Source organism: Rhinolophus ferrumequinum, chromosome 8 (assembly GCF_004115265.2).
Source record: "Rhinolophus ferrumequinum isolate MPI-CBG mRhiFer1 chromosome 8, mRhiFer1_v1.p, whole genome shotgun sequence".
NCBI classification, from domain to species: Eukaryota; Metazoa; Chordata; class Mammalia; order Chiroptera; family Rhinolophidae; genus Rhinolophus; species Rhinolophus ferrumequinum.
Window position 1 is genome coordinate 80,215,518 of NC_046291.1, and position 10,985 is coordinate 80,226,502.

The following is a 10,985-nucleotide window of genomic DNA, read 5'->3' on the forward strand; positions in this document are numbered from 1 at the left end:
ATGTTCACCAACAGTAGAATGGATAAATCATGGTGTGTTTATAGCCATACAATGGAAGAGAATATTACAGAACAATGAGAATGAACAAGCTCCTGCTACACACTACATGGAAAGATCACATACAAATGTTCAGGGCAAGAAGCCAGACACAAAGGTGTACATGCTGTATGATGCTATGTGCATGTCTTTGAACATGTTATATTTCAATAACAGGTTAACTAAAACAAAAAGAAGAAAATAAATATCTAATAAATACGCAACCTTGATGCCTACATATTTATAATAAAAATCCTCTTCCCAGTGCCACGTTACTTCCACCCTAAAATTGGGACAGAACACTTTTTTGAATCTTCCCTCATGCTAATTTAAAACATTTTTATATTAAAACAAAGAAAGCTGTATTAAGGTAATAGAATACAAAAGTTAAATCCTGTTTAGGAAAAAATACTAATTTGAAAAGAATTTTAATAACAAAGTTCTCTCCAGAAAATATTGGATACATTGATGTGCCTATTTAAAAACAGTCCTTTGGCCAACAGGAAATACTGGCTGAAGATGGAAAGTTATTACTAAAAAAGTTCTATGATTTCAGAGTCCTGTTCTTAACGCCCCACTTACCCAAAACTCAAATTCAAGATATGCAGACCTGGATTGGGTCTGTGGCCTTAAGACGTTAGTTTTGAAGGACTCAGTTGGCTGGTTGATAACTAAGAATGGACCATTTGAATCTAAGATGATGAAAGCCTATCCATTTTCAGCCTCTAAAATTAACAATGACACACTGCCAAGTAGAACACTTCCTGATGGGTTTTAATTTTAAGAGGCTGGGTAAGAGCCACTCAAAACATTCTGAAGCCACATAACATTTGGTAAGTTAAAATGTGTTTAAGTATATATAGTAGAACAAAACATACTATTAACCAATATCTGTCTATAAAAGAGTAATTTTAATTTTAAAAAAGAAGTGTGTATATAAAGATTTCAGTACTGTGCCTAAGAATTCAATGACTGGACAGAATTAATAAATACTAAATAGTGAGTCTTTCAGGTCAAGGGCTATTTCTAATTCACCACTGTAAACACAAAATAGTTGGTCAATAAATATTTGCGGAGTAAATGAATGACGTAAGCACAAAACAAACAAAAAAGAACAAACTGATAGAAGGCAAAAGTGGGAAAGAGGAATGAGAGACAAAATCAAGGTCAAAGGAAGATCTTAACCTATTTTTGTTATCAGGGTATATGGCAAGATTTTTAAATCTCAATATGAAGCAATGAAACCGTATACACATAAAACCATTAAAATAAACAAAAACTGCCTCAGTATTAATTTTCCTCCATAGAGTGGGATGTTGATTCTGAAATTACTGCCCATTCCTTTCCAAACATTACCAAACTGCAACACTACAACTTCCAGCACCTGTTCCCTGCTGCAGAGCTTGAAATAAACGTGCCTCTGCACCCACAGCAAACTTCATACTTCAACCAGTGAAGAGGTATATGCTTCTATGAAGCTGTTTCTGTGAAACTGGAAGTTTAAGAAGGATTGAAGAAATATTAAAGAGGTGGAAAAGAGATTGATATGGTGCGGAAAATGATATGAGGAAAGTTTGACTTCCAGGTTCCTGGTTTGAGCAGCTGGTTGTGGTGCCATTATCCAAAATGGGGAAAGGAAAAGGAGCAGGGCGAATGAAGAAAAAAATTGATTCTGAACATTTGTGGTATGAATGAAATAGCAAGGCCACCTACAAATTAAAAAAAAAAAAATACATGGTTAATACTGAAACCCTTTAAAAGATTTCTGAATGAATTCCTTGTAAGATTGACAGGAATCGTAAGTATATTACAGGTTATTTTCAAGACATCCATCTTATTCGCAATCGATATTATGACTAAATGTAACAGAGGTGAAAGAAAAGCAGATTTCAGCTGATGCTTTATAAGTATCATTTTTATGAAAATAAAAATGCAATTTAGAAATCAAACTTGCCAAGACTGCAATCTTACATTAGCTTTAAGAGACAAATCAATAAAATACTTTAATCTTCATTGTATGCACAAAATATCAATGAACCATTTGACAAGGCCCCTTTTCCCACCCTTTTAAATACATCATCAACTTATATAGCTTAGATCAAAAATAGCATTACTGCTTTTATTTAACTAACATCTATACAAAGCACTTAACTATGGGGAAAGTATTATTCTAAATGTAAATATAACTCATTTAGTTCTTATAACAACTCTTGAGGTAGGTACTATTATCATTTCCATTTTACAGATGAGAACATTGAGGCAGAGATGCTAAGCAACTTGCTTAAAATCACAAAGCTAAAGCTATGAAATAGCAGTCTGCATGCACACTCTTAACCTCTATGCTATGCTGCCTGGAGAGCTCTGAAATGAAGCAGAACTAAATTTATCCTGACTTTATTTGATATTAGGAGGTTAGCTATTTTGAAGACTGGGTGGTAACCATAAAGCGAGGCAGCACTAATGCCACATTTCACTAATTCTAAGATACCCATTTTTTTCCCGTATTTTAACATTTCTGAAATTGATGGTATTTTATAATTGTGATTTACAGTGCGCTCTCGCTCTCTTTCTGGGGTACATAAAATAATGGTTCATCTGGTAATCGATGGCAACTGCAATTAAAAACTTATGGTATTATCCACATCTCATAGGTTAGTAATAAGTAAATGAGATAAAATAACTAAAGTACTGACACTGTCTGCTACAAGTACCTTTAAAAAGGGTAGTAGTTGTCTTTAAAACAAAATGATCTACGAGGAAATTCCATGTCATGGTATCTTTACACTATAGTAAACTGTCAAGTTTCTCAGGCCCAAGTTCAAATAATCCTGGTTATACTCTGCTAGGAAAAAAAAATACTGGTTTCCTTACACAATTTGATGAAGAAACTTTTCTGATGAAGGACTTGGGATGGGGGGAGGCAGACAGACAAAACAGTGGAAATAAGACACCTGAGGAAAAAAATACCAACAGTGAATCAAAATACTGATTCAAGCCAGTTCTCAAATGCCATTGATAAAATGCTCACATGAAAAAGCATTTTTACGTTTTCAAATAAATCAATCAATAAATCAATCAATAAATCAATAAATCTCTGAATGGAATCAGAAATGACCAAATCGATTTCATATGTGCTCACTCCCCACTTGATCTTCTCTAACAAAACTGGACATATTAAACTGCCATGTTGAAGAACTGACTAATAAAGGTTTTAAATGATCCTAAGAGTCGCCACCAAAAAAATTTAGCTAAATAAAATTCATGTACCTATTTGATAGTTTCCTGCGCTAATACTGATACTAGCCTTGACAATTTCAGGATGAATTTATATTCACTAATATTTTGTGTTTGTTTGTTTGTTTTCGTTTTATAGGATGAGAACTATTTACCTTTCAGGGGAATTTCCCACTAAAACACCAGAAATTGTATCCAAATTACAATGAAAACAAATGCCATAAGACAACTGCACTCTACCTTAAAAACCACTTAATTATGGGGGTGGGGGTCGGCAACACAGGAAAGGAGAAATACAATTGAATTTTACATAAGGAAAACCTTAAATTTGCTTCAGAAAACACACCCACACAGGAAACAATTTTATCTTCTTAGTTAACAAATCTCAAACAATATTAAAAAAGCACCACACTACTTTTCAGTTATACTACAACCTTTGAGATCTTGCTTTATCTAATATGAGCGAAAACCTTTTTTTTGTTTTGAATTGTTATTCCCAATTATTTTTATTCATGTATTTAATAAAGGATGAAAGCAAATATGACAACCCCAAAGGCGTTTCGGGGGAAGGCGGTACTTTCTAAGCACATTCATATTGCAGAGATGAATTATATTTCCAGCATTCTTTCACTTCAGGTATATAAACAACCTGTCCCAACCATAGTTGAGGTAATGCAAGTTTATATTTGTAGATCAAATTTTTTTTAATCTGCTATCTTTAACCTACGAAAAGTTGTTTTACATAGTTATGTAACACAATTCAGAATCCAATGCTAATAATTATTCTGTCCTCCTTCGAAACACGTAGGCAAGTCTGAAGAATATCACAGAAGGGCTTTACTTATTTATTTATATAAATAAAAAGCCTGGAAAAGAGTGCCTGTAAAAACCATAATAATATGTGAAAAGCATGTATTACACAAAAATGTAGTAAGATTTAAAAAAACAAAAACCAGGGAGAAGACAAGAGCAAAAAATATTAAAGCAAGTTAAGAACTAATAAAAATAAATTTTAAAGTTACAATTTTCTTAAATCAAAATTTAAGGAAGACAGCCTTCAGAATAACACGTTTCCACAATAATCTCAAGGAGGTATGTCAGAAGCAAGTGTTGATATAGCCCACTTCCTTTTATTTTAAAGCAGGTATCTTCTAGATCCTTTACTGCATTTTTAAAATCCATTATAACATCATTTCCCCTTCCAACACACTATTTCCTTTGAGGCTTTGATCTTGCCAATTAAGATTTTCCAACTACAATATTCTTCAGAAAGTAATCCCCGCAGATGGACTGTGTTCTACAATGGTGCAAGAGGTAAGTCCAAGGATGTTTAGACAACTACTTTAAATAGCATTTCAAGTATCAGGGGATTGTTCTTATTCTACTGAGTGCAAAAGCACCATCACTGACCATCTACCTGAGGTTTAGTACTAAACTCTTAGCAATCCTTACCCAGGCCTTCATTTTCAACTCTCTAAATTTGATAACAAGTTATATGTATAAAATTTCTCTAATTAAAAAAAAATCACTAAAGCATAACTGAAATATTTAAGTTATACTATCAGTTACTTAATGATTCTATAAGTATAGGTATAATATATAAAACATAAAGCTAACCACCAAACATAAACCTTGTCTTAGGTAACCAACAAGAAATTGGAAGATCTGAGAGGCAACAAAAGGTAGTAAGATTGTAAAACCGTATTTCCTGGCTCCACTACCTTGGACAATAAATACTACAACAAAAACAATCTTTAATTTCTTAAGGTTTTCAGAGATAGTTCCATGTTTGGTGACGACACGGGTGGTGATATTAATCAAACAGAAAACAGAAACAGGTATTAATTCAAGAGAAAAACTTCTGAATGGCATGGCCAACCTAACATACTAGAGCCACAATTCCTTGTTCTTGCCTTCGCATGCTTTCAAAATACTTCTTAAATATAATTTCCTTAGCCTCCTCTACCACTGTATTGCCTTCTCCACCACTCCACTTGTCTTTCAGAAATACTCTGCCCAAGTGTCATTTTTCTTTGAAAGCCTTCGCTGATGCCCCTTCTCTGTGCTTCCAAGGCAACCTGAATAAACTGCTGACAGCTCTAATCATACTATAACAACAGTATCGAATTGTCCATTGCCCCTAGTCTCTGAGGTCTAATTGCATTCCTAAAAGTCTAGTATTCAATGCCGGATAAATAGTACTTAAAATAACATATTCTGTTGGACTATGTTGTGAATGAATGAGTTACAGAAATAGAGTTTAAGATGCTTATAGAACATCCAGATGGCAACAAACAGAAACATGGTTCTGAGCTCAGGAAGGAAGATATGGCTCATGCTACAGATATGATAATTTTATTCTAAATTTAGGACTGTTGCTTTGGCAGATTAAAACAAAATTCATCATCAAATAATTTATGGATGGACTTATTGAGACATACATAATTTCCTTCAGGTTGTTAAATACAACGTATACTTTGTAGTTCCCAACTTACTTGATTTCTCAGTTTCATTCAACATTGATTAGCCACTCCCTCCTTTTATAGTCTCTCGCCTTACTGGTAGCCTCAGTAACGACCAGGAAAATTTCCTACAACCTCTGGCTACACCTTCACAGTCTCCTTTGCTTCGTTTCTTTTTCCCAATGTTTAAATGTTGAAGATTTATAGGGGACTATGTCCCTATATCTTCTCTCTATATACAGTCTCCTCAGGCAACCTCATCCCACACTAAGACATCAATTATAAGCAATATACTGAGTATTCCCAACTGTATTATGATCAATATTCCCTGCCTTCCCAGAAACTAACAAAAAACTGCTCTTCCCCCAGTATTCCCCATGTTAGATACAAGAACCACTAACTCTGGAAATCAGACTTCTCTTCTCTCTGGATCTCCAAATCTAATCCATCACCCAATCCTATCAATTTTACTTTCCAAATATTTGTCAAATCCATCTGCTTTTCTCTATCACTGCCATCCTGGACAAAGATCCCATTATCTCTTGCCTAAATTACTATAATAGCTGAACTCAATACTACTCAGTATGGTCTGTGGACCAATACTGGTCCGCGAATTATTGCTACTGGTCTGAGACAAGGTAAATACAGAAACTGAGGAAGCATTTAGACATTTTTATCGCAATTTGACACTTCCACAACATCCATTTTATTGTGTGTTACTAAAGTACAGTACAGATTAGAAACTAAAACAAAACAAGTCCTTCACCACAGATGAGTTTGAGAAGCACTGGGCTAACTGGTCTCCCAGGATTTATGTCTCCCTCTCTCCAATTCGTCCTCCACAGAGCAGCCAAGTGATGTTTTTAAAACAAAATGTTAAGTAACTTATTCAGCCGTTTATCATTCTCCAGTGGTTTCTCATTGCTCTTAGGATTAGTACAAAATGCTTAGCAATGATTGACCATTGTGATCTATTACAGTCTTATTTTATATCACCCAGGTGGTGCATGTGCTAAGGTCCAGCCCCTACGGGACTTTTCAGTTCCAGAAAGCTGAAATCACCATCACTTGGATAACTCCAGTTCATCCTTCAGGTTTCCGGCTCAAAGTCCTTTTTTAGAGAACTATTCACTGATACACTAGTGGGCTTTCACTGCTTACAATAATTTTCCTTTGTGGCAGTTATCATAACTGAAATTGTTTTTGTAATTGTTTAGTTTTTTTTATTCCCCAACAGACTTTTGCCTCCATGAATACAGACAAGTACACTCTTTCCATTAGCATGTGTCAGCAGAGCCTAGCACAGTGCCTGGCACAGATCAGTTCAACAAACTTTTCCTAAATAATAAATCTAAGTCAGGAAACAAAACAGTGGGCAGGAACACCAAATTTAAATGACTTCAATATCTAGTCATACATAAATAAGACTTGGGATAAGTCTGTGTACCAGGTGCCTTACAAAGTTAACTTTTTTTTACTTCCCTAAACAACATAAAGACAGGGAAACTGTTGCGATTTAATAAAAGAAAGAGAGAGAGAGAGAGAGAGAGAGAGAGAGAGAGAGAGAGAGAGAGAGAGAGAGAGAGAGAGGATTTTTCAGAAAGGTGGAGAACCTTGTCTTAGGTAACCAACAAGAAATTGGAAGATCTGAGAGGCAACAAAAGGTGATAAGACTGTAAAACCGTATTTCCTGGCTCTACTGCTTACTTAGCTAAATGATTTTGTGGAAGTTAAGTAATCTCTGTTTCTCAGGTTCCTCATTTGTGAAATGGAGATAAAATGAAGCCTTCTTTAAAGGACTGTTACGCAGTTTAAACAAGTTAATATATATAAGTCATTTGAAACAGTGCTGGGCACAGTGTTTTATAAGTGTTAGTGATTATCATTATCTTTAATATTACCAGTGCTCTTATAAAATAATTTTATCTGCTTATTTCCTTTTAGTCTATCACTGCCACTAAAATATAAATTACACAAGAATAGAGTCTGTATTATTATTCTCTGATGAAGCTTTTATCAACCAAGGTTCTGTAGGAATTAAACACTACGTAAGTGATGTAAGTGACTATTTCCTCAGTTCTCTTTCTCAGGGCTGGTACATAGCTAGTACCATTTTAGGTGCATAGGAGTGGAGTTAATTCACTGCATACCTTGGATGCCTTAGAGAATTAGGGCTTGATACTCACTGAGACCCCAGTTGAGAAGGGCTGCTCTTGTGTATCCCCAAGGCCTGGCACAAAGTAGGTGTTCATTAAATATTTTTGGAAATAATGAGTACTGACAAAACCAAAGGAATAGTGCTTAGCACAGAGTAGACGCAAAATGTCAATTTTATTCCACCCCTTCAAAGTTCCCCTAAATTTTAAAAGTCTGATTCTAGGGGAGTCATTTTTCTTGAACCAGAGCTGCCTATACTATTCAAAGCCAAAAATACACAATACAGAAAGTAGGAGAGCCAAGAAACAAACAAACAAACAAAAAACAATGTTGGCAGGAACTATGTGGATTATAGTAAGAGATGGAAGGAAGATAGGTAGATTTGCATATGCAGGAGAAAGGGCAAAGGTTATTCTAGACCAGGAAATAGCATAAGCAAAAGCAGTGTCACCCGAAGTTTGGAGTGCATTCTGTTATTGACACAAAAAGCTATTAATGAGCAAACATTTAAGCTATATATGAGCAAAGATCTCTATTCTGATAGTTGCATATGCACATAATTTTACATGTAATTAGGACATTAAATTGTGATACCAAAATTTTGCTATTTGTAACAACATTAAACAGTACCTATTTGGATTGTTTAAGTGAGTTGTTTTAAAAATATATATTAAGAAAATAATAATGCATAGGAGATAAGCAAATATGACAAAAATTGTCAGAGTTTTAGAGTGAGCAAAATTTGGGAAACATCAAGCCATGGTCATGTGAACGAACGTAACATGTTAAGAGAGAAAAGCCACTAGTCTTCTGAATGAAGACAAAGCTCCATCCTGAGCAGCAATTCAACATAAAGGACATATGGGTGTGAAGAATACCACCAGTTTTGAGTATTTAATCTGTAAAATTATAGCATCTGTAAAATCCCCATTTTCCACTATGATAAATCTACTACACTTTCAACTTTATTTAATCTCAAAACAAAGATAGAAATTTAAAATTTCCAGACAACAGATTGGGACTGACCTGCTTGTAGCCTCGTAACTTACCTGAAAATTGGGAGCTAAAACTCTGTGTTTTTCACACCAGAAGGAATTAACTTACACAGTAACAAAATATGAATCATATCTACATCAAAAAGGGTGTTAAATGAAAAAGAGCAAAAAGGTAGCTTCTGATGGCCACCTTCCTCTCTTACAATTAACCTACCAATAGCCAAATCAAGTCAAGAGGTAATGAACATTTACTTGACGCTTACCATGTGCCAGGCACTGTTGCATTTTACCTGCATTAAGTTATGCAATTATCACCACCTTCTTATGAAGTATATCAGTATCCGGATTTTATAGTTCTAAGAATAAAGGCACAGAGAGATCTTGTCCAAGGCCAGAGCTGGTAGATGGCAAGGCTGATGTTTAGATCACAGCAGTTCGGCTACAGTCTGAGCTCTTAAACACCAGGCACCATTTCTCCCAAGATTACCAGGATGATAATTTGAAATATTCAACTATTCCCATTATGGCAAAAGAGATGTAATTTTCCAAGGCATGAACCTTTAATTACTTAAGTTTCCAGTCTAAGAAAAACAGTCGATTCAACTGTAAGGAAAAACTGGGAAGACGAGTCTTATAATGGAACAATCTAGGCCCAGGATTATAGACAAAACATCAGAAGTATGGCTGAATGACACTATTCACAGAGAAAGAAGCCAAAAGTTGGGATAAAGCAAAGGGTGAATCTCATTCCTACTGACTCTACTTCGGGGGAGATGCCATCCTCTTCCTTTTACGTGTTTCACTACACGAGTACATAGATTTAAGCCATTAGGAGAAATGATAGCAGAAGGAACTAGAACGGGGGGAAATCGAGTCTTGGACTCTGCACCACAAAGTTAGCTCGATGTACCTCGGTGAAGGAGAATTTGAGTGGGCAATTTGTGCTTGGAGGTAGGGAGGTGGAGGGCATGACCACCGAGGTGGAGGTACTGGATGTCTGTCGGGGGAGTTGAGAATTTACCCTAAAAATGGGCTAACACGGATGACAATTTCGAGTATGTTCGAAATCGGCGGTGTGGACATGGATGCGAGGTGCGGGGATGAGGCAGTTTCTCCCTTCGGGCAGTCCTCAGGGAGGGAAGAAGAGCCACGGTACAAATAGGCGGGCATGGAGGTCTACAGGTACAGAGGGGGACTGAACAGGAAACAGGGCGAGGCGTTGGATGCAGGTCAGGGGGATCCTGGTGGGTGGAGGCTGGGCTATCAATGGGGGAGGTGGGAGGGAGGCGCCCCCAGGGGAAGTAGAGACTCCCGGCGAGGGCGGTCCGGGGGGCGGAGGGTGGGACTGAGGGGCGGGGGCGGAAGGCGAGCCGCGAAAGGAGCCGCCGGAGCCGGGTTCCCGAGCGAAACGGGATGGGGGCGCGGTGAGCGCGGAGGCGGAGGCCGCCCGGCTCCGACGCGAGCGAGTCCGGGCGTGGGGGGCGGGGGGAACGGCCGGGGCTGCGGCGAGGACCCCGGAGGGGGAGGGGCACCTACCCGTACGTGCGGAACTGCGGCGGGCGGTCCCGGCCGCGGCTCCTCTCCGGCTGAGGTGGCAGCTGCGGCGGCCCCAGGAGCCAGAGGCTGAGGCGGCCGCGACGGCGGAGGTGATGGCGGCGAGTCCCTGTGGCGGCCGCCTCCGCCGAACCGCATCCCTCCTCCCCGACCCGCCCTCCTTCCCTATCTCCCGCTCCTAAACTTCTTCCCCGGGATAAACAAACCCGCCGCCAGGGGCGGCCGCTCCCGCCCCCGCGCAGCCCCCCCACCCCCCGCCCGGGGCCCGTCCGGGCTCCGGCTTCCGAGTTGCGACTCCAGCCCCAGCCCCAGCCCGCGAGGGCGCGTGCGCGCGGCGGCGGCTCGCGAGGCTCAGCCTCACTCCCTCCCGCGCCGGGCACTTCCGGGCCGACCCGGATCCACCGCCGGGTTTTGGAAGTCGCCGCCGCTGGCTGCGCCGGGCGCGGGGCTCCGGGCCGGGCCGAGCCGGGCCGCTCCGCAGAGGCCGAGCGCGGACCTCGCTTTGAGGGGACCCCGCTCCGGCCCAACGTAAAACTTTCCTTACCTA

At 38.9% G+C, this 10,985-nt stretch overlaps 1 protein-coding gene across 1 annotated transcript in view; it reads right to left on the reverse strand.

Moving 5' to 3' along the window:
- SPOPL (speckle type BTB/POZ protein like) overlaps positions 1-10,636 on the reverse strand; it is a 55,240-nt gene extending 44,604 nt beyond the window's left edge. The window contains exon 1 of the mRNA XM_033112539.1: positions 10,421-10,636. The gene's annotated coding sequence lies outside the window, so the exon portion shown is untranslated. The remainder of the gene's footprint in view (positions 1-10,420) is intronic.
- Positions 10,637-10,985: the final 349 nt, after the last annotated feature.